At 34.1% G+C, this 25,857-nt stretch overlaps 1 protein-coding gene across 6 annotated transcripts in view; it reads right to left on the reverse strand.

Moving 5' to 3' along the window:
• Positions 1-25,857, reverse strand: part of NAALADL2 (N-acetylated alpha-linked acidic dipeptidase like 2) — a 1,329,911-nt gene that overhangs the window by 1,005,079 nt on the left and 298,975 nt on the right. For all 6 annotated transcript variants that reach the window (XM_073897013.1, XM_073897016.1, XM_073897023.1 and 3 more), the window contains one exon: positions 24,130-24,238. The gene's annotated coding sequence lies outside the window, so the exon portion shown is untranslated. The remainder of the gene's footprint in view (positions 1-24,129; positions 24,239-25,857) is intronic.

Below are 25,857 nucleotides of genomic sequence, written 5' to 3' on the forward strand. Positions count from 1 at the left end.
AAACTGGATGGCTTCATGGAGAAGAATGAAACTGGACCACTTTTTTATACTAGACACAAAAATAAGCCCAAAATGGATTAAAGTCCTAAATGTGAGACCTGAAACATAAAACTCTACAAGAAAAGAGATAGTAATTTTTTTGGACATCAGCCTTAGCAATATATTTATGAATATGTGTCTTCAGGCAAGAGAAATAAAAGCAAAATTAAACTATTGAGACTATCTCCCCCCAAAAAGCTTTTGCACAGTGAAGGAAAACACCAACAAAACAAAAAAAGCAACCTACTAAAAGGGAAAAGAGATCTGTAAATTATCCAATAAGGGGTTAATGTCCAAAATATATAACAAATTCATACAACTCAACACTAAAAAATAATCAGAGGGACTGTAGCCATCTTTCTAAAGAGGATATACAAAGGACCAATGAATATGAAATGATGCGCAATATCACTCATCATCAGGGAAATGCAAATCAAAATCCTGATAGATCACCTCACACCAGTCAGAATGGTTAGTATCAAAAAGATAAAAAAGGGGAGCACCTAGGTGGCTCAGTCAGTTAAGCATCTGACTCTTGGTTTTGGCTCAGGTCATGATCTCAGGGTCATGAGATCAAGCCCTGAGTCGTGGAGTCTGCTTCAGACTTTTTCTCCTTCTCCCTCCCCCTCTTCCCCTCCCTGCTCCCACATACTCTCTCTTTCTCTCTAAAATAAATAAATTAAATCTTAAAAAAAAAAGAAAGATAAGAAATGACAAGTATTGGTGAGGATGTGAAGAAAAGAGAACTCTTGGGTACTGTTGGTAGGAATGTATATTGGTACAGACCCTGTGGAAAACAGTATTCAAAAAATTAAAAATCATAATGCCATATGGTCCAGTAATTCTGCTAATTATTTACCCAAAGAAAACAAAAACACAAATTTAAATATATATATATATATATATATATATATGTACACACACACACACACACACACACCTTTTATTACAACATTATTTACAATAGCCAAGACAGGGAAGCAACTCAAGCTTCCATTGATCGATAAAGAGATAAAAAAGATAGGATGTGTGTGTGCATATATGAATATATATGAATATTTCTGTGTTTATATATATGTATAAATTATGGAATATTTATCATAAGAATGAGATCTTGCTATTTGAAAAAACATGAATGGACTTAGTGGGTATTATGCTAGGTGAAATAAGTCAGAAAAAGACAAATAGCATATGATTTCACTTATTTGTGGAATCTAAAAAAAAAAACAAATGAACAAATGAAAAAAAATACAGAGAATAAACTGGTGGTTGAGGTGGGTAGGGAATAGGTAAAATAGATAAGGGAGAGTAAGAGGTACAAAGTTCCAGTTATAAAATAAGTCATGGAGATGAAAAATACAGCCTACGGAATATAGTCAATAATACTATAATAATGTTAAAAGGTAAGAGATGGTGACTACAGTCACTGTGATGAGTACTGAGTAATGTACTGAATTGTTAAATCAATATGTTGTATACCTGAAACTAATATAATGATGTATATCATTATTTTTCAGTAATAAATATACATTTGGACTCAAATAAATTAGAAATGAAAGAAGAGACATTATAACTGATACCACACAAATACAAAGAATCATAAGAAACTATGAACAATTATATACCAAAAAATTGGACAACCTAGAAGAGATAAATTCTTAGAAACATACAACCTACCAAGACTGAATCATGAAGAAATAGAAAATCTAAATAGACCAGTTACCAGTAAGGAGACTAAACCAGTAATCAAAAATTTGCCAACAAACAAAAGTCCAGGACCAAATGACTTAACTGGTGAACTCTATCAAATATTTAAAGAATTCATAAGAACCCTTTTCAAACTCTATTTAAAAAATAGAAGCAGAGGGAATGCTTCCAAACTCATTTTATGAGACCAGCATTACCCTGATACCAAAGTTAGACAAGGACTATAAGAAAAGAAAATGACAGGCCAATATCACTCAAGAATATAGAAGCAAAATTCTTAAACAAAATATTAGGAAACAGTATTCAACAGCATTCTAAAAGGATCACACACCATGATCAAGTGGTATTCAACCAAAGGATGAAAGAATGTTTCGACACTGGCAAATCAGTCAATGTGTCACACCACATTAACAAAACGAAGGATAAGGATATGATCATATGAACAGATGCAGAAAGAAACACTGGACAAAATTCAACATCCATTCATGATAAAAACTCTCAACAAAGTAGGTACAGAGGGAATGTACATCAACATAACAAAGGCCAATGATAAGTCCACAGCTACCATCATACTCAATAGGGAAAAGTTGAAAGATTTTACTTTAAGTTATAGGACCAAGATAAGGATCCCACTCATACCACTCATTCAGCATAGTACCGGAAATCTTAGTCCAGAGCAACCAGGGAAAAAAAAAAAAAAAAAAAAAAAAAAAACAGAAAAGAAAAGGGGAGGGGAGCGAGGGAAGAGAAAGGCATTTATTTAGGAAAGAAACAAGTAAAACTATTTTCAGATTATATTATGTATCGAAACCATAAAGATTCTACCAAAAACCTGTTAGAGTAAACAAATTCAGTAAAGTTGCAAGATATAAAATCAATACAGAAAAATTCATTTGTGTTCATATACATTAATAACAAAGTATCAGAAAGAGAATAAATAAAATACAATTTGAAAATAACCACATTTGCAATTGCAATACTAAAATACCTAGGAATACATTTAACCAAGGAAGCAAAAGGGCAATACACTGAAAACTGTTAAGACACTGATGAAAGAAATAAATGAGGACACATGGAAAGCTATCTCATGTTCATGAATTGGAAGAATATTGTGAAATGTCCACACTACCCAAAGCCACTATAAATTCAACTAATTTCTATCAAAATTCCAATGGCATATTTTTTAGAGAAATAGAAAAACAAGACTAAATTATGTATGGAAGGACTAAAGTCCACAAATAGTAAAAGCAATCTAGAGAAAGAACGAAGCCAGAGGCATCATGCTTACTTACTTCAAACTATTTAACACAACTATAGTAATTAAAAGAGTATGTTATTGGTATAAAAAAGAAACATGGCTCAAAGAAACAAAAGAGAGCCTAAACTTATTATATATGGCCAGTTAATTTATGACAAAGAGGCATGAATATACAATAGAGAAAGGATAATTTATTTAATAAGTGGTGTTAGAAAAAGTGGACAAGCACATGCAAAAAAAATAATAAGATAGAACCTTACACCATATCCAAAAATTAATTCAAAATCGGTCAAATACTTGAACACTAAACCCGAAACCATAACCCTCCTAGATGAAAACATAGGGGGTGGGTTCCTCGACATTGGTCTTGTCAATAATTACTTGGACTTGATAACCAAAGCAAAGGCAACAAAAACAAAAATAAACAAGTGGGACTACATTAAACTAAAAAGCATCTGCACAGAAAAGGAAACCATCAACAAAATGAAAAGGCAACTAACTAAATGGGAGAAAATATTTGCAAATCATATAACCAATAAGGATTAATAACTAAAATACACAAAGAACTCATACAATTCAATAGAAAAAAAAAGTCTGTTTAAAAATTGGGAAGAAGAGGGGCGCCTGGGTGGCACAGTGGGTTAAGCATCTGACTCTTGCTTTCAGCTCTGGTTGTGATCTCAGGGTAGTGAGATGAAGCCCCAGAATGGGCTCCAGGCTCAGCCTGGAGTCTGCTTAAGACTCTCTCCCTCTCCCTCTGTCCCTCCTCCCATGCTCTCTCTCTCTAAAATAAATAAATAATATATTTTTAAATGGGAAGAAAAATTTAATAGACATTTTTCCAAAGAAGACATTCAAATGGCCAACAGGTACATGAAAAGGGTGCTCATCATCAGTAATCATCAGGGAAATGCAAATCAAAACCACAATGAGATATTACCTCACAACTGTAAGAACTGCTCTCATCAAAAAAACAAGAGATAAACAAGTGTTGGTGAAGATGTGGAGAAAAGGAAACACTTGTGCATGGTTGTTGGCAATGTAAATTGATACAGTCAGTATGGAAAGCAATATGGAGGTTCCTTGAAAAATTAAATAGAACCACCATATTACACAGCAAACCCAGTTCTGTGTATATATCCAAAATAAATGAAAGCAAGATATTAAAGAGTTATCTGCACTCTGGTTTTTTTGCAGCATTATTTACAACAGCCAAGATACAGAAGCAACCCAAGCGTCCTTCTACAGGTGAATGGTGTACTGTTTAATTATATCCCAAAGATGAAATTTTTTTCTTTCTTTTTTTTTTAAGATTTTATTTCTTTATTTGAGAGAGAGAGAGAGAAACAAAGCATGAGCAGGGGGAGGAGGCAGAGGGAGAGGGAGAGGGAGAAGCAGACTCCTCGCAGAGCAGGGAGCCTGATGCGAGGCTCAATCCCAGGATTCTGGGATCATGACCTGAGCCAAAGGCAGACACTTCACCAACTGAGCCACCCAGGTGCCCCCAAAGCTGAAATTTAAAAAACAAATAAATGGGAGGGCAGCATAAAAATGACCCACATCTTCTCAAAGAAATCATTACTTACAAGATCAAGAATTACCAACTAAAGTGGAACCAGAAGAAGTGACAATATTTTTAGGTGCTACCTTCAGTATCTAAATTTATGCTCAAACTATTACTTGCCTGGTAATAAGAACTGTTTATCCTAAGTGAAACTAACGAGTAAGCCAAATTTTCATCTATCCTCATTTTGAACTGACATATTTTTTCTTTACCCCAAATTAGCTGTACATCCAGCTAATTGCATCAATAAGTGACTAATTAGTAGGTAGCTGTGTGAGCAATTACCTGATTTGCACATGTAAGTGATGCTTATTTCAAGTTTACTTCTCATGCCAAGCTTTAGAAATTTGACTCAGAAGTTCAGGAAGACAAACTGAATCAAAACTGTATCACACCTTGTTTACAATCATAAATAGAGCATAAGTATTACTTGTGATATGCTATTTGAAGTAATGTAAACACCTCAAAATATCTTCAGATTGTACTTTTCAGGTATTTATAAAAAATAAAAACAAAAGCCAAATGTTCCATTTTGTTAAAAATCAAAAGCTTTAACTGTACTCTGTCGGGTGGGCTATGCAACAGGACAAGTGGCAGTAATCTATCCAGGAAATTACAGAATCCTGAATAATCATTTCAAGATTTGAACGAAATAAAAATGACCCTATATCCTGGCAATATTACTACAATCACACAACAATGATTTCTCTCAGCATTTAAATACGGGACAAATAACAGAAGAGATTTTACTGAACTCCCAATCTTTTTCAGCAGGGCATTATAATTTCAAATGGTTGCAATGGTGAATTTAAAAACTTTCAACTATGTGACTCTTAACCTCTCTCTTTGTAATTTACCACCCTCTCCTTCATTTACCAGGTCCCACAAAATAAGAAAAAAAAAGTCATGAACTTTCGCAATATACTAAATTACAAATTATTTTCTTTCAAAAATATGTCCCAGGAGTTTCTTGATATTATAAAAGATTTATTTTTGTTACTACATTTTCTACATCAGCCTTTTCAATGAAAAATGCTTTTCATGTAACAAAATGACCTCAAAGTCATTTTAAAATATTCAACAGGTATATATAAGATCCCACATAAATTATTCAACAGATACATATGAGATCCCAAATAAATTGGAAGATATGTATATAGAAAGATTATTTCACCCAGATGCATTGTTTTCTTTCATTAAAAAAAAATTCAACAGGGCTTTAAAAAATACTTGATATATTACTATAGATTCAGAAGGTATAACAATGAACATAATAGACCCAGAGATGTGCAACTTTCTAAAAAAGAAAACGTAATATTTACCAGCAAAGTGTGACATGAGACAGAGAATTCAAATATAAATTCAAACATAAATATAAATCATAATAAATATAACAATTTACACATAAGCCAAGCAGATGCTCTCAAAATTTGCTTCTAGGATGTTGTAATTTATTTTACATGTCAGGTAGTAAGCTTTGATATTTTTCCAACATAAGATGTTAAAAATATATTTTATTCCAGATTAGGTTTTTTGTTTTTTGTTTTTCCAAATAGCTTACTGGTGTCTAGTTACCATGAAAACTTGCAGGTGCATTACTTTTTCCAACCATCAACAATGTGAATAATATCAAACAGCTTTAATAAGATAATCCATAAACAGGAGCTCCATGGAATTTTTCACATCAGAATAATAAAATTCAGTTATCATTATAAAGTAGATATTACAAACCAATTGAAAATGGATTCTGGTAAAGCTCCATTCATTTGGCACAATTATTTTCTTTAGAAGAAGGACTTTAAGATAATATGGCATGCGAAACTAGGTGTCAGACTACAGTGTGTGCTACTGTGGAAAGGATTTAGAATCTGATATTGGAAAGGGAGTTATATTTAAAGGTCCCATGAAGAAGCTGTGGGTACTATATCAGCTGTTTGGGGATCATGAAGAATTAAGAGTTCTCACACTAGGTATGTCCCCCCAAAATAATTTCTTTTATCTTTGTCCCCTGTCACTAGACTTGAACAATCACAAAGAGCAAGAATTGGAAATAAATAATAACTAAGCTGAATACTATTCAAAAAAAAGTTATGTATAATTTAACTAGCTGTAACATGGGAAAATTTCTTCTCAAACAGGAATGAATGTCCATGTTCATATATTGCCAACCCCAAGTTGTACCCCAAAACACATTATAAATGTCTGCATTATAAACTTAACCAACTCACCTCAAAGGAAGCAACAATGACAGCAAGAGCCTAGAGAAGACCATCCGGTGCCCATCCACATATTAAACATGTAGCTAGGTTCCTAACAAAGCCCTGTGGCTTGTTCTCAATGACGTTATACACAAGTGCGTAATGAAATTCTCCACCACAAATAAATCTAAAAACAAATCAAGGATCACACTAAATCTGGGGATTCTTTATCTGTTTTGCCCACACTGCCTATCACAGTTTTCCACTGAGTGAATGAATGATTTCTCTATGTCCGTGAATCCAGCCACAGTATTCAATACTGACCAACTGAGAAATTTACCATTAGGTTAGAAAGTTCAACTGCCTTTTTTCATTTCATTGCAGAATCACCATCACAACTTCTGGGTGGAATGGCTTCTTTGTTTAAGAAGAGAAATGACTGGCAGAGTGGTGCCATGCACAGACTTCAACTGACATGGAGATATAAGAGAAATATCAGAAAGAGAAGTCCCATGAGTGCCAACTACAGCTCTTCCACTGTTTTCTGCAGCTTTACCCTTCAGAGAATCTGCTTCCTTGGGTGTAAAATTACTGCCTGCTTTATCTATTTTCCAGAGAATTGGCTTAAATAAGATGCACTTGAAATGTCTTGTAGACCATAAAGCATTAGTCAAATAAAAGTTATTACTGTATTTCATAGCATAAGAGAAGAAACATGTTATTAGATATGGTCTGTCCCTATTTCTAAACTTCTACTGACAGATCCATTTATTGATGATAAAAATTTACCTTAAATGAAAACCAATCTTTAATGAACCTCTAACCTATCAATGATTGTAGTATACACAATTTCTGCTTCTACCTTTTGTATAGTCCTCTTTTCCAAGAGCTAACAAGGAACTCTGAGGAAACACAGGCATCTTTATAACTAACTGTACCTTTACCAATTAAGAAGGCAATATACCATGTTCAAATTAATCTGGGTGGGAAATGAAAATTCTGTCTCTTAAAAACCACAGGAAGAATTTGCACAAGCAAATAAACTTGCAACTGGATCTTTTATGTAAATCGTGAAAAGGATCCGTGATCTTTTTTTTTCTTCTGTCTAAAAACAAATACATTTAAAACATCTGAATCATTCCAGATAAACTGACTGAATGCAAATTAACAGTATGGCACTGAGAGCAGCCATTATGGAATAATAATAATAATGCCAATAGTAGACTAATCCCAGTTGCCAAATACACAGATAATTCTGATAGCATAAATGTAGAACAGATATTCTAGTTAATTCTAAATTTCTTGAGAAACAAATCTTATGCTTTCTACTAACAAAGGAAAAAATATGTGGATGAACTACTATCATAACCAAATATAATGTTTGCTGGCATTGTTATTTGTGCACACATTTAAAACCTATTATAAATTATAGACATAAGAATTGTATAAATAAACAGTCTGGATAAGACTCAGTAAGAAAAGCAATTAAACTTACTGTAAAATTTGTTTTTTTTTTAATAAAGTGATGCAGCAGTACAAAAAAGTATCATTTTTTCATGATGCAAATGAAAATAAGCTATTAAAACCATCCTAGACCCACTGAATATTCATCCACATTATAGGACCTTTAAACCATTCAACAATCTGGAAATATTTCTTAGTCCATTCAGGCTACTATAACAAAACACCGCAAACTGGTGGCTTATAAACAACAGAAACAACTTTTTTTATTTTTTTTTTTAAATTTAAATTCAAGTTAGTTAACATACAATGTAGCACTGGTTTCAGGAGCAGAATCCAGTAATTCATCACCCAGTGCTCCCCCTAACAACAGAAATTTCCCACAGTTCTGGAGACTAGAAACTCCAAGATCAAATCCAAGATCCAAGGTGCTGGCAGATTTAATGTCTGGTAAGGACCCACTTTCTGGTTCATAGACAGCACCCGTGTCTGTGTTCTCACATGGTGGAAGGGGTGAGCTAGCTCTCTAGGTTCTCTTTTATAAGGGCACTGATCCCAATCATAACATTCCATCCTCATGACATAATTACCACCAAAAGGCCCCACCTCCTAATACCATCACTTTGGGGATTAGAATTTAAATATATGAATTTTAGGGGGACACAATCTCTCTACAGCATTCTCCATAGTTTATAAACAGGGAATGGGCGAGCATGAAGCTATGTTCCTGAACAGGCTTCCTTCTGCTACAAGCAGCTAATTACAAGGCAAAAGGCTACCCCAAAGGCAAGCTAAGGCAAAAATGAAAAGGAGGAAATTTTTGTCTAAGCCTGAGGCTCCCCTCTTCAAGTATCCATCCTGTCTCCAGGATGCTCCCGGTTACATGTACTTCACGAGCTCTCAACGTGCCCTCTTGAATATTGCTGTTGACTTCTTATTCCAAGAGTGCAGGTGACAGGGAAGGAAAAAGAAAGATAATTGAGCATCTATTATATCCCTGGCTCTAGTTTAGTTTTATATATTATTCCATTAATTAATTAACAGAAGATAATTAACAGAGGTGAGAAAGTGTTGGTGCAAAGATCCAAACATAGACTTCCGTTGTCTTTCACTAAATCATGCTGCCTCCTTGAAAAAATAAAATATATTACATCCTGGGGAGGTTTGTGTTTCATTAAGAGATTGTCTTTTTTTGAAGACTAAAAGAAACCAAGACAGGGGCCCTTTTTGGTCCCTGCTGTGACTTGTTGAGTCTTCAGGCAAGGAGTTGGCACCCTCAGTGCCAACCTGTCCCCTCTGCTTTCTTTAGCTGGAAAGAATAATGGTGGTAACTCTTCAGGCTCTTACATGTCATTCCCCTCTTTTGCTAATTTTAAAGAAGTTTCAACTTCTGAAAAAAAAAAAAAACAGTTAAAATCAAGTACTTTACTGGCTTCTCTTGTTTTGCTAAGAATCCATCCTCCATTCCTTGATTAATTCATTCACTGAGTAACATCATGGCCCCAGGTATTCTGCTAGTTATTGAGGTTTTCACTATAAACTAGATGCCTCACTATCCCCCGACATGTTATCTTTGCTTTCACCCCAGGCCAACCTTGAAGGAAAACCACTGCATCAACCTTTTGTTTCCCCAAGATATCCTTGAGCAGCAAAATCACTGGTGAATAAGAGACACTGAATATTTTGTAGAAGAGTCAGAGAAAGTGAATATCTCACACACCACAGACTCCTATTTCCAAAATGCTCCTGTCATGTCTATTCACTAAAGTCCCTCTGGGTAAGCACCTAACCAGAGTACCCCTTCACCATGACCCATTCCCTCAATTATGCCCCAGGTTTGTTCATTGGCTGCTTTAGCCACCGTATCCCTGCACTTGGCCTCACTGTTGCTACTGACCCAAAATATTGCAACTATATTTATGCAGAACAAAGATGTTTTGCCTTAACTTTTCTGGATTTGAGAACTCAAATCCAAGCATTTTGCAAGCAAGGTGATCTCCAAGTATTGGAACTTCACTTCTTTAGCAAAAGCAGTTGATCATAACAACAAAATAGTGTCACCTTCAAAGAGTACAGAGTCTAACGAAAAAAGACATATGTACCTAGACAATAATTTTGTGCAAAAATTCTAAAACAGAAACATACTAGAGTTACCATAGGGAGACAGAGATGAGAGCTCTTTCTTTAAGCCTGAGGTGTCAGGAAACACATAAAAAGAACTGTCAGGAATCTTGAGAAATAGGAGATCGAAGTTTTCCAAGTACACAGGATTGAGAAGGGGGCTCTAAGAAGAAAGAATAACATGGACAAAGGCAAGGACACATGAGAGGTCAGGGCATGTCTGAGAACAAATAGCTCACTGTGGCTGTGAGATCAGGAATCAGAGCAAATAGACACTGTAGTACCAGCTTTATTTCAAAATTCACCTACTTCCCTGCCCTCATGCACCAGCTTCTCCCCCCGTGCAAAGCAGTGTTCTATCTTTCCATGACAGAAGACAATGCTGGCTGCATATATTTGAGTATGAAAGAATGGGATTAATTTGATTTGTCTTAATTCTGCTCTGAGTTTTCTCAATGTAACTACATAATTTTAATGCTCTTAGACACCATGCTTATGACAAACTTTCTTAAAAAGCCATTATAAAAATAGTGATTTTGCTAAAGAGTGTACATAGTAAAAATCATTATTCCAGTAGATGGAGCAGAGGTGACATCAGAATAGCAGAACACTGCCTGGCCCAGAATATATAGCAGAAGTCCAGACACAGCAGAGCCACAAAATGGAAAAAGCGCATTTGAGAGCAAAGACTGAACATTACTGAATACGGCTTGGCTAATCACCTAATTTGGACTTAGAAAATTTCATATCCTATTCAAACTGAAGAGGAAAACAACCTTAGGCAAATACCAAAATGATTCCTTAAAGAAACATTTATATTTTAGAACAAGAAAGCTGTAATTCTGATTTGTTTAAAAGTCTCACTGTGGTGCTTTACAATCATTCTATGTAACAGAGAAGGCTAACATTCTTAGTAGAGCCTCTAAATGCATGGCTAATGTGTTTTTTCCCTCCCAGACAATTTGTGAATTGTGTGATTGTCTGATACAGAATTATTAAGAAATAGATCAATAAACACAGCAGGCTACAAGCTTAGAATCTCTGCCTACACAATGGACCTAGGAACAAAGTTACTGCTTAGAAATTGTAACAGCAAAGAACTGACCATGCGGATTCATATTTGAGAAGATATTAGCAAGTGGAATTATAGACATTAAAAGAACTGTGGAGAAGCAAATGTTTTGATTACAAACTCTAGTTATTTATTATATATTAGGTAAATGTCTTAAATCTGATGACATTCCTTAGGGATTCTTGAAATCAAGGAGGAACTATTCAATTTGTGGTTTTATAAAGTAATTATTGTAAGGAAATAATTTCTAATAGTTCTAGGGAATAGGAAATATGTCCACTTTCTCTTAAGAATCTACCATCTGTCCTACTCTCCTAAATTCTTTGGCAATTTGCAGGACTGGATTATTCACAGGCAGACAATGTATGTGTTTAGGACACAAGTAAAGCAGAAGCAGCTCCAAATTATTTTTTAAAGATTTTATTTATTTATTTGACAGAGAGAGAGAGAGAGAGAGAGAGAGCAAGAGCAGGAACACAAGCAGGGGGAGTAGGAGAGGGAGAAGCAGGCTTCCTGCCAAGCAGGGAGCCCGATGTGGGACTCAATCCCAGGACGCTGGGATCATGACCTGAGCCAAAGGCAGATGCTTAACGACTGAGCCACCCAGGCGCCCGCAGCTCCAAGTTTTTTATTGAAGAACATACCTGGTACTTCACAAACATGTATCAAAGTTATCACTGGGAGAAAAACAACTTTGTCAGATCTTAACTTGATCAGATTTCTAACCTAATAGAAGAGCTTATTAGCCACATACTAAAAACAAACAAAAAAACCCAACAACAAGAACAAATTAATTCATACCCTTAATGTTTAAGGGTATGAAATAATTTAAATCTCAACTCTGCCACAATCTAGTTATATAAATTAGGAAAACACCCTTGCCCTTTTTTATAGTTTCCTTATTGCAAAATGAAGATAATGAAACCTCTCACAGGGGCACCTGGGTGGTTCAGTCAGTTAAGGGTCTGACTTTTAATTTCGGCTCAGGTCATGAACTGGCAGGGGGGTGAAGGTGGTGTTGTGGGATTGAGCTCAGGATCAGGCTCCATGCTCAGCACTCAGCAAGGACTCAGTTTCGGATTCTTATTCTTGCTCTTCCTCTTCCTCTATGTCCCCCACCAGGGCACACGCATGCATGTGCTCTCTCCCTCTCTCTCTCTCTAAATATAAATAAATCTTTAAAAAAAACCTCTCACAAAAAATGGTTATGAGGACAAAGTGATACAAAGTGTAAAAAAGCATCCTCAGATGCCATTATTAATGAGAGTATCCTATCCCTTAAGACAAGACTGAAAAAATGACAAAAAAAATTATAGATGTTAATCCCAAAGCAAGCTCTTTTAATAAAAATCACATTCTAACCCAACTTACTTTGTTTATTTTTTTATTTATTATTACTTTTAAAGATTTTATTTGTTTGACAGAGAGAGAGAGCATAAGTAGGCAGAGCAGTAAGCAGAGGGAGAAGGAGAAGCAGGCTCCCCGCTGAGCAGGGAGAGAGATGTGGGGCTCAATCCCAGATCTGAGCCAAAGGCAGACGCTTAACCGACTGAGCCACCCAGGTGCCCCTAACCCAACTTACTTTGCAGCACATCTTAATGTTAAGCAAGTCAAAATTTCTAATGTTAAAAAAAAATAGCTCTGTAATTTTCCACATGTGGAAATATGGTGTCCTCATTTCATACTTCATCAATCTTCATTACACAGGAATCATGAATAGCAAAGGATTTACTTAAACATATCAAGTAATGATGTCTGAATTGGAAACAAATCTTATCATTACATTTTATAAACTCACAACACTGTTTACCCTATGTCTGTATGTTTTCTTGATATGCATTTAAAAAACATGTATCAGACCAAAAAAATCATTTTTCAAAATTTCCAATCTCCCATTATAATCACTACTGTGGTAAAAACCATTATATTTTTACTACTTTGAAGAGCAGAGGTTTCCATAAGTAAAATGAAATGTCACTGTTTTAGTCAACTCAGGCTGCCATAACAAAGTACTATAGATTAGGTGGCTTCAACAATAGGAATATATTCCTCATAGTTCTGGAGACTGGAAGTATAAGATCAAGGTGCCAGCAAGGTCCATGTCTGGTTAGGGCTGTCTCCATGGGCTGCAGACAACCACATTCTTGTTGTGTCTTCACGTGGACCTCCCTTTGTACATGGTGCATGTGAGCAGAAAAGAAGCAAGCTCTCTGGTGTCTCTTCCTTTAAAGGCAGTAATACATCATAAGAGTCCCACTGTCATGATCTCATCTAAACCTGATTATCTTCCAAAGGCCCCATTTCTAAATACCATCACACTGTTAGCTAAGGCTTCAACTTATGAATTTTGTGGTATACAATTTAGCCCATAGCAGTCACTCTTGCTGAAACAAATATGACCAGTGGCTAAGAGAGTACATGTGTAAACAACTTTAAGCCTCCTCTCTCTCTCTCTCTCTCTCTCTCTCTCTATCATACACACACATACACACACACACACACTTCAATCCTGTCATCCATTTCTTCTTGGTGTCCCTAACGGCTAGAGGTTATACAACTATTCAGTCCCTCAGAGTACTCCTAATTAGAGAAAGTATGATTTTAGGAAGCAATATTTGCCTTCCTCCCAACCCATAAAAATAAATAAATAAATAAAACTATTGAAAATGCATTTTAAGATTATAAAGGAGAAGAAAATTCAAAACTCATAGGGTCATTTAACCCTCCTAATTTTAGAATAAAATCCTAAAAGGAAAATGGGATCAATAAGAAAGTAAATTTCTTAGCAAATTATTAGTGATGTGTACATACACAAAACACAAATATACACATAAATGTTGATTATATATCACAAATTTTATATGCATAGAAAAGTTAATATCAGAATATATATTATTAAATCTATAATGGGGTCTTCTGTGATCTGGCTAAGTTTAATCTACAATTACTATCCCACTGAAATGTTTTGCCATGCTGTTTTATGCCTCTCTATAAAACTACATATATATATACACACACACACATATATATACACACATACATATATATACACATATATATACACACACATATATATACATATATATATATATATATATATATATATTTCGCATGGACTATTTAACTCCCACTCCTCCTGCAAAATGTAGTTATTAAAAGTTAAACACATTGCTCAGAGAATTATTATTGAGTATTTTGTCCATAAAAAAAATCAATGAAAATAAATTAAGAATCTGTTATAAGAATTAGAAAAGGAATGGGAAACTGTAATGAAGCAAAACAGAACAAATTATTAAAGAAAAAGCAGATAAGAAAACTGAAAATATAATAGAATTAATAAATTCAACAGCTGGTTATTTGAAAGAAAAAAATTACTAATGAACCTATTTTTGTAAGAAAAAGTAGAAATGCACAAAAATGAGTAAGCTATAAAAGAAAAATAACCATAGTGAGAATAAATTTTTAAAAATAGAGTACGCTGCTAAACACAATACAAATAAATTTGAAAATCCAAATAAAATGAATAATTTTCTAAGAAAATATAATTTGCTAAAACTCTCTCTCTCTCAAATAAATAAAATCCTTAAAAATATGTAAGTCATAGGAAACATTAAATTATTGGAAAAAATACTAAAAGAAAGAAATAGAATATGATGATTCCTATATTTCTGATTTGATCAATTTAATGTAATACACCAAGATAGAAAATATATTGTAAGCACATATGAGGAGACTATGTTTTAGGTATGTTGAGTATCAATTATATCTTAAAGCTAAGCACTGGTTTTAGGATGACCACTGATTCCGGTTTGTCTGGAACTACTCTGGTTTGAGAACTAAAATCCCCATCTCCCAGGAAACCCCTCCTTGGGACGCAAAATATGCTGGTTTTCAGCAATGGGTATAGAAGGTTAGGGGAAAAGTACAAAACCCATATGGATGCTCAAAAATTGAAGCAAAAAGTAACACTCTATTTAGTTTCTCTATGTCCTATGGATATGACATAGATTATCCATTCGCAGTAGTTACTGTCACTGTTTTTTCCCCAACTGCTGGTTGGCAACTGTGATCTGCAGTTCATAAAAATGAAACATCCATTGTTGCAGCACTGACTGATGTGACTTATATGTGCAACCTAAGCGCATTGTAATCATGAACATTAACAGTCATCTTTCACTTTCCTGTGGATTAATTAAGCGCTTTGCATTGAGGTAATGCTAATTTAATTTTAACATTGTGAATACTTTGACCAAGTTTTCTAAGAGATCAGATAATGACATGAGAATGATTATAATACCAATGTCAGTATAACCCAGACAACTGTATTATTTTAATGACAGAAAGACACATTTAATTGTATTAGGGAGATATTTAACCAAGGCAAAGCATTTTATACAAAAGGCAGAAAGGAATTTGGGAATGGACACGGTGGAAAAGGGGATGCAAAAGTACATAGGGAGTAGAAATTTCGCAAGTCCTAGATGAAACACTTGGGTACTTATAAATCAGTCATATGCATTGTTTTTTCCATCTCCCCAAAATACATCAATATTCAGTCAAAACAGTCAATGTATTAGCCTGTGGACACACATAAAAATAAATGCACATCCTATGATCCACTGGATTATTCTATAAAAATAAATAAAGTTATGTTTCTTGATTCAGAGACGACAGCCATGTAGGCAAACAAAAGGAGAAATTTTGAAGAGATGGGTTCACCTATTATAGTGTAAACCAGATTTAATTGGACCTTATTAATAAACACACTTCTCTCTGTATATTCAGTGATGCACTGAATCACAACAACAAAATGTTTACTCTAGTTCTTAGATGCTTTGTTTTGAAAAAGGGAGTTTCAAATCTTCTAGGTTTTTATGAAGATATTATGAAACCACAGAAAGCATAAAACAAAGAATGCTGATATCTTACCCAAATAAGAACTAGACTTTGCCCATTAATTTCCTATTGCCTTGTAACAAATTACCACAGACTAAAGAGCATAAAACAACACAAATTTATTATTTTATGGTTCTGGAGGATGGGATCCTGAAATGAGTATTACTGGGTTAATCAAGGCATTGGGGCTAAAAATCAAAGTACTAGCATAACTGAGTCCCTTTCTGGAGACTAGGGGAGTATATATTTTCTTGACTTTTCCTGCTTCTAGAAGCCACCTCCATTCCCTGCCTAGTGCTTCTTCACATCTTCAAAACAACCAATAGCTGGTTGAATCTCATAGATCACATCACTCTGACACTGACTCTTCTCCCTTCCTCTCCCATGTTTAAAGAACCTTGTGATTACACTGGAACCACTTGGATAATCAAGGATAGTCTTCTTTTTTTTTAAAGATTTATTTATTCGAGAGAGTGAGAGAGTCAAGGGATTGCTAGGGGAGAGGGAGAGAGTCTTAAGCAGAGCTTAAATGTGGGGCGTGGGGCCCAATGCAGGGCTTGATCTCAGGACCCTGAGATCATGACCTGAGCTGAAACCAGGAGTTGGAGGCCTAGCTGACTGAGCCACCCAGGTGGCCATATTCTTCCATCTTAAAGTCAGCTGATTAGCAAACTTAATTCTATCTGCTATCTTAATCCCCCTTTTGTCATGTAACATAATATATTCACAAATTCCAAGGATTAGGACTTGAACATCTTGCAGGGCCATTATTCTGACTACCACACTCCTCTATTTACATATTTGGCAGACTATGTGAATGTAAATTTTGACAAATCCCAATCAGCTTATAAACTTCTGGCCAAAGAAAATGCAAAGATATTACCTGCTAAATGCCCTGCACACCTTATATGCAGCACTGCTCAAAGGATGTGTGTTTTGCCCAAATGTGAAACTGAGGATTTCATAATGAAAGCTTTTGATCATTTTTCAGTTATGTCAAACTGCATAAGTACTTAATGAGATTTTGGACTTTACAGAAATAAAATTATATATTCTCCTTAGACATAAGCCTACAAGATGGCTATCATTGTTACTGGCCATAAAAAAGGATTAAAATCTTGGCCTGTCATAAATTCATTTTGAAAGTATGGGACAAGAATAATGTTTTTCTCTAATTTGGAAATATATTGAAGTTAAAAAGAAAAGGACTGAAATAAAATAGACATTTGTGGGTGGTTTCTCTAAATCTGATGAACTCTGAATGGCCATAAGGAATCTAGAAAAAAAACTGATTGCACCTGAGTTGTTAAGGCTGAAACAAAAAACTCAGAAAATACTATAAAACTCCCCCCCAACCAAAAAAAATCAGTAGGAAAGGGTAACCAAGTTAAAGAAGACTATTTCTTTACTAAAACTGTAATTTATTTAAAATCCAATGTTGATTGGATACCCAAGTTCATATCATCTCTGTACTTTAAAACCATTGATCCTGAAGAAGACAGGTTTGACTTATGTTGCCATACAATGTACTCTGAAGTTTTCAAAAATGATGAATATTTTTGACAGGGATGTCCTATCTGGTAAATGTATACAAGCAAAAGGCCTGGTTGACACAGAATGTCTGCCAGAACAAGCCTGCGGATATGAAGTGAATCGATACATCTGGGATCTAATTCTAACAAGTCTCAATAGCTGCTGCTTCAAGTAAGTAAAATCCAAAGTAATCCAAAAAAAATTTTTTTTTGAGAGGATATTTAATCTGGTGTTATCACACTGAGCTGATAAAAGGAATTAGTGGGATAAGGCTTTGATGAGGGCAGAGCTTCAAATCAAAGTAAATGTTACATGTAACTACATTCAATTTTAGTGTGACACTAAATACTTGCCTAAATACTTAAACACTTAAGAGAACTGTTATTAGAAAAGGAAACAAGGAATAAAAATATCCCATTGTATCATGGGACAGAAAAATATGTCCTTATTCTGCATTAAATATAGGTAACATCTGTTTACTTAGTTCTTTTGTTTTAAATTCTCCATTTATAATTCCAAATTTAAGTTCACAATATAGTCTATAAAATTTAAATATCCAATAAAAATTCAAAAAATTAAAATTAATTGCTTTACCAGAGGACAGAATGAAACAAAAATATTGTTATATTTCATAATACTATTTGTTAAATTAGTCCTATTAAGTACTAATTGACACTTTTAACTATTCTACTACTATTCTGTTTAAATAGCAATTAGTAAAGAAAAGTAAATAAGAATATATAACTTCAAATAAATACCTATTTTCCATATTTTAATGTTAAGGTAATAACACACATGCATGTAATTCTTACATGTTATGGTGTATTGGTTGTTTTGGACTAGTATGATATGGCTGTTTCAGTTTGGCTCTCTAAAATATTAATTACCCTAGTATCTGACCTGAAGCCAAAGAGATTGATCTGGCCTAGAAGTACTTGAGAGTTAAAAAACAAAACAAAACAAAACAATATTCCTACCTTTGTGCTACTTTTTACATGTTCACATTACCTTAGCATACTATATTGTAATTATTTTTATCCCCAATAAACAGTGAACATCCTGAGGGAAAAGTACTGTAGAATAATTAACTCTGTTCCTCTAGTACCTAAGATGGTGCCTGACATATAATATAGGCTCACCAAAAATATTTCTATGAAATTGTCTTTGAAAAACTTTAGAGAATATTTTTTTCTAAGGACTTTTTTTTTTTATTTAACTGACAGAGAGAGAGAGAGAGACACACACAGCGAGAGAGGGAACACAAGCAGGGGGAGTGGGAGAGGGAGAAGCAGGCTTCCTGCGGAGCAGGGAGCCCGATGCGGGGCTCGATCCCAGGACCCTGGGATCATGACCTGAGCCGAAGGCAGACGTTTAACGACTGAGCCACCCAGGCGCCCCTATTTTTTTCTAAATATTAGTATGCTACATATTTTATATATAAAGAAGAGAATGAGTTTTGCAGATTACAAACAACCTTTTATTTAAAAGGTGAACATTTAGCTTGAAAAAAGATCAGTTTTAGAATTATTTTTCTTGGAAATGTAAATATAAAAAGATGTTTCAAGGGCAAGAAAGCACTTCATATATACACAAGTATGAAATTCATACCATGTAACTTAACAAGAGACCATGTGTCAAATTTGCAAGGAAATGGTACAGATTTCTCTCAGTTATATAAGAAAATGAAGCCACTTGTGTAAAGATATTTTTCAGCGTCAAGTACTAAATGAATTGCTGCCAAGCTGATTAATATGGTTAAAAGTTGGTATCTTTGAAATTTACTTCAAAAACTATATGCAAAAAGCTTTAAAAAACTTATGAAATTAGGCAAGAAATACCTAACAATTGATTTATCTATACAAAAATAAAAAGTGGGGTGCCTGGGTGGCTCTGTTGGTTGAGCGCCCAACTCTTGATTTCAGCTCAGGTCATGATCTCAGGGTTGCGAGGTTGAACCCCATTGTCAGGCTCAGAGTTCGACACAGAGTTGTCTGGTCCCTCTCCCTCTGCTCCTCCCCCTGCTTGAGTGTGTGCTCCCTCTCTCAAATAAGTAAATTGAATTAAATGATATTAAATTAAATAAAAAATTAAAAGTTAATGATTTGGGGTCTTCCCCTTTAAAATATCCCTTAGCTCTTAATGGCTGACTTCTTATTCCCTACATTAATATTGTTATTTTCTATTTCTTTAGAAAGGAAACTATTTCAAGTGAGTCTACTGAGAGAAATACATTTGTAAAGAAAATATAAAAAAGTAATGCAATTTCACCTTTAAGGATAGAATCTAATACAAAATTTATTTTTATTAGAAATAGTACAATAAAATTTAAATACTCATAATATTTAAGATGTTTTATGAATTACATATTAGTTAAGTATATGATATAGCTCAAAAATATTTTACTGATTAAAATGTACTTTATAAGAAACAGACTACAAATCTTTTCCTAACAAAGTTAATCTCATGCTGAGATTAACCAGAAAACCACTGTTTAGATGAAATTACATTGTAGGTGTGGGAGTCCTTAAGGACAGATCATGACAAGTACCTTACTTGCCCTTAGTGCTCTTCCCTATCCTTCTCATATAGGACTTAGGGCACTGGTAAGATTCTGTATCAGTCCACTGGGTTAGAAATGCACAGCTACTGAGGGTGATAAGGCTATTTATGATTCTAGGTTTTATTTTTACATATATACACTTCTGTTAGATCATTTAACTGTCCTATTTTTATTATTATTATTATTTAGTCTTGTAGCCTAAGCAAAGGCTGCCTCTTAAGAAAAGAAAGTAAATTATGGAACAAATCACATTTATTAAACAGGTTAGTGAGAACCTTCTCAAGAAAAATAGTGTGACAATTGCATGTACTTTGGCTTACAGAGACCCAGGAAGAGGTGTCAAATCTCAGGAAGCATAAAAATGCCTTTAACAGGCTCCAGCATCCAGTCACTCACTAATGCTTGATTTCTAATTACTTTTGTAGTTTGTCACTCTTTAACACAATCAAATCTAATTGACCAGAAAATTTTGGTTAGATTGTACTAAGCTATGGCTAAATTTTTACTGTTATTATTCTGGTTTCTTTGTGAACATCTCAACTTTACTGCATCATTAAACCTTAAATTAGATTTCAATAATAAGAATGTTTTATAAAATTTTTCAAACAACTCCAGTATTCACACAGGAGCTACAGTATTCTTAAATCCACTGTCATGTCTTTTTTTTTTTTTTATTTAATTCATACCCATTTTTTTCTGGGTTATTAAAAACAATGGCATTTTAATTTTAATTAAACACTTCATTTGAAAGCCTTGCATAACAAATGTCAAACGCTAAAGGTGAACTTATGTTAAGTGAGGATCAGAGCCTTTGGTTGCATGAAAGGAATTAAAATCTGAGGGTTCTTAGTTTCAGAACCACTGATGAGGTATACATACAAGAAGGGTGGCAATTAACTACCTCAGTTTAGAGTTTGCATTACTTTGTTTTAATGTTGGGAATCAGTGATCTAAGAAATAGATTGGACACTCTTGTCTTACTTCCATAAGCCTAGAAAAATAAAGGAATAATTGAGTTTGTTGTCTACACATCTACTTTGTCCGTATATTTTATGTATTACTAAAACACTGAAGATAAACATTCATGAATTTATTCATAAACATACATGAGTGTATTCATTAAAGAGAATAAAGAAAAGGCTTAATCACGCTGGTAATTTTTTTAAATGCCTCTATAAAACAAGATAATAGGATGTGAGATAGCATCATTAGAAAGCCTCTCTGTTTGGCTTACCTTAAATTATATCTGTTAATATTTTTACTTACATGTTTATTCTTATTTTCCACAATATGTGGAGCCTTCAGAGAACATCATGAATGTTTGGGGGCAAAAAAAAAAAAGATCTTGTACTTTTAATGTCAGATGCAGGTCAGTCAAGGAACAGATCTAACCAGTTCTAATCCATTTTAGTATTAACATCTAAGTACTTCAGGTTTGACTTGGCTATCAAAGAAATGAACAGTAAATACTTAAAATCATTACAACATGGCTTGACTCTAAATCTAATAAGAATTTTTTAAGCATTATTTCAGGATATAGAACTTAAAGACAGTAACAGTTGGTACTAACACTTGGAAAAATTATCTGAAAGATATAAGCATGCCTCACACAATGCACCCATTCTTAAAACTAATCATACATGAAGTAACTTGAATAGATCTACAAATGCATATGATCCTGAAATGAAAAGCTATACAAGTAATATAGAAAGAAGAAACTACTAGAAGGTCCCAACTAAAGGCATAAAAATTCTAGTTTCTTCTAATTCTCCCATTGTCACTGAGATAACACACGTGGCTCCCCACAGTCATGGGTTCAATTTTCTTGTAGACATAAATTCTGATTTAAATTGAGCCAAAGAGATTAGATAAGACCCCCAGAGTATATTGACTTGGCCTATTTCCCATCTTCCACTAGCTTGTTGCCTAACTGCCATTAGCATCTAATAAAATGTACTTATTTTCTGAGCTAAAATATAGATTTAAAAGGCAGTAAAGGTAATAAAAAGAAATAAATAAATGCCATTGCTGTAAAAAGGAAAATACAAAAAGAGCAAAAACTGATGGAGCTAGAAAATTACGTTAGAAAATATACTGACTTAAACTACAACTTTAATTTTTCCATATAAAATAACATTTGTTCCAAAATTTTCATTAAAATATTAATCAAAAGAAAATACAACTTGTAAACACTCCTTAAAGAACATGAAACTAGTCACAAAAAGGTTGCATGACTCTCTTTTTTAGATGTTCACATGATTTTTTTTAGTGAAAATACTCACTAATAGAGAAGTTGCTAACCAGTAACTTACAGGCTGGGTTTTATTCTTGGACTATAGTACTGGATTCAAAATTCTCTTTCCAGGTCAGTAGATTAAAAAACAAAACAGCAACAACAATAAACACCTCAGGAAATTAAACTGTTGAATCATTTAACTATTTCATGGTCAAATCACTTTTTCTCCTAATTCTAATGTACAATTAAAGGGGAAATTCAAACTGAAAACTTTTTATTTTACTGGTTTATCTTCAATTACTTAAAAAGGAGCACATATAGAGCTCAACAGATGCTAGGCAAATTCTAAGTGTTTTACATAGTAACAAAATTTTACAACTGTGCATTGCATTAGAAATGACCTTAGAATTTATTCAATCCAATGGCCAAATTTAATCCTCCTCTTGCTTTCCCCTCCCCCACACCACACAATTTACTTCTTTGTCCAGCTTTAAAATGTTGGAATCTGAATGGCTTTGTGAGGGCACAGCCTCCTTCCCCACAGGCTAACCATTCCTTACTGTCTCACACCCAGAAACTTTATACATTTGTATTAAATGCCTAACCTCAAGGCACATGAATTTGTCACCTTGCCCTGATCTAACCCGACCCCTTCAAATTCAGACCCACGGGAATACTCAGAAAGTTAAATAATTTGTCCAAGTTCTTAAACTACGTTGGTGGCCATGCTGGGTCTGCTCAGAACTCCTAGCTCTTGGTTCTGTGCTCCCTTTTGGGTCTTTGTATCACCCATGCATGTAAAGTTTCATGCATGGTAAGCCTGAACCAGCACTTGAACATGGTAAGCCTGAATCAGCATTTGAACCTGCTAGTGCTTGACAGAAAAGCATTTCAATCACACACTGGCATCATGCCCTCAGAGTATTCCAGGAAGAACAATAAACCCTCTTTAAACATATATTAAAACTCTAATGCCTACCTGAAAATTCACAGTCTATATGTGACCATATACAGACAGATGTTCCAAAAAGTTAACTTGTATGAACTTGAAATAAATAAGCAATGCAAAGTCATGCTGAATCATGGCAAATGAACAACTGCACTGTTGTCATTTTTTAGTAAAATCAGGGGGTCAACTTAAGCTTTTAAAAAGGAGAAAGATGAATTTGATTATTTATAATAAAATTTATAGTTGTATAAAAATTATTTGATACTACAAAGACAAGAAAATTGTACCAATTTGAACAGCTACAATGGAATTAAAATATTTAGATAATACTATCCAAAGAAAAGGGTTCAAGTCCATGAAATAAATGGAAGAACAGAAATTGAAATACACAAGAATCTGCCACAGAATAATGTTCTCATTCTTTTAATCAAAATTAGCAACTATTGGCACATAATAGAGGCATGCCAAATCACCTTATTAAAAGTTGACTCAAGAGTAAAAGTCTTACATTCTAATTAAAATAATTAGGTCTTACTTTAATCGAATGATCCTTGTGCAACCAGAGGGTCTTTGTAGGCTACAGCACTTTGACAAGCTGAACCCAGGGCTCTTCATCCAGGTCCCTAACAGTCAAAGCTCATTTCCTGTTCATAAAGCATAAAAGAGGTGATCAGTTTAAGTTGGGAGCTGTATTAGATAATTTATCAGCTGGCCCCTGAATTTCATTCTTTACTTAATGCTTTTTAGAGTTCTTTTTATTGTAAGCAGCCTGAAAGTATTCATTCTTTTTTGCAAGAATGTATAGACATTAAAAAAAAAAAAAAACACTTAAAATGTACACACAATCACACAAATCCTTTTCTCTCTTGCTTTGGTTTTTGTGTGCTTACATTTATGCCTTAATTTAACTACCCTCAATGGTACATTTTCTTTATGCCATGTACTGCCAAACACAATAAACAAATACACAAGAAAACAAATACCTGGACACAAAGTGACTTACTTCTTTGGGGAGAAAGGGTTAACCAAAGGAATAAATGTGTATTAGTAGAAAGAGCGTAACTAGGACTGAAAGCCTGGCTCTTCCACTGAACATCTCTGTGACTATGGATAATTTCTGTAACTCTTTACTAATTCCTTCACTTTAAAATTTGGATGAAAATAGGTAATCTGAAGAACTATTGTGAAAGTAGAGACATTGTATGCTATGTGCCTAGCACACTGCCTAACACATACTAGGTGCTCAATAATGGAAACAAAGTATTTCAGGAGATTGATGGACTTTCCTCTTACTTTATATGTCCTAATGCCAAGATTGATTATTCTACATTTCATATTAATGGGCTGTGATATTAATAATGCCATAATAATAGAGGTGTTTAATTTTACTTCCCCTATTTTTATATTTTGATTTTAGCTCTGCAATATCTGAAAACTATCGTGTTTTTAATCCTCCTTTTAAAATTATTCCCCCAAATAAGCTATTATTTATTTTCCTCAAAGTCAACTTGCAGTATTTCACAAGCTTGTGACTACTTGTGTTTACTTTCTCTTTGCTTTCCTAATTTTTTCTCCCACATTTCAAAATTATACATCTCCCTTAAGCTTTGCATAATAGGAAATAATGTGTCATAAAGTACTCAACGACCAAGATACAAAATAAAATAAAATTTCAGTATTGATATCTTAAATTCCTTTGCTTTCAGGGAAAAATTGCTTCAGGCAGTTTTTGTAGATTATCTAATTCTGAAGTCTCATCCAACTCTTTTTTTCTTTTCTCACCCATTTCAGAGCTTCTTGATAACAGTAACCTAACTTGGTCAACGATAAGCTTTCTGGACCCACTTATTATCAAATAAAGTCCTTGGCTCAAGATTAGTGACTTTACATCATCAGTACAGACACATATGCACACATGCACAAACACACACAGAGTTCAGGACATTTTAGAATGTCTCATTTGTGGGAAATAAAAGGGATGTGAAATGGGGAAGACTGACAATAACTACTCAATTCTCAATTTTTATTTAAAAGTGCCTCAAGTCTATCCATGGGCAAGGTTGTACAAGAAATCAATTACTGTCTTAGTACAAATGTAGGTTTCTGCTCTCCCTTAACACTGAAAATGAAGGAGCCATTATAAAAATGGAATTGGCACACTCACAGAGACTTGCATTTTCAAGCCACAAATCACAGGAAATCTAAGTCACATGGGAATTTACCCCTCACCTTTCTCTTGGTATCTAACTAGATAAAAATGGCA

This window comes from Callorhinus ursinus, unplaced genomic scaffold (genome assembly GCF_003265705.2).
Source record: "Callorhinus ursinus isolate GAN/ISIS: 27379988/994484 unplaced genomic scaffold, GSC_fseal_2.0 scaffold1, whole genome shotgun sequence".
Taxonomy (NCBI): domain Eukaryota; kingdom Metazoa; phylum Chordata; class Mammalia; order Carnivora; family Otariidae; genus Callorhinus; species Callorhinus ursinus.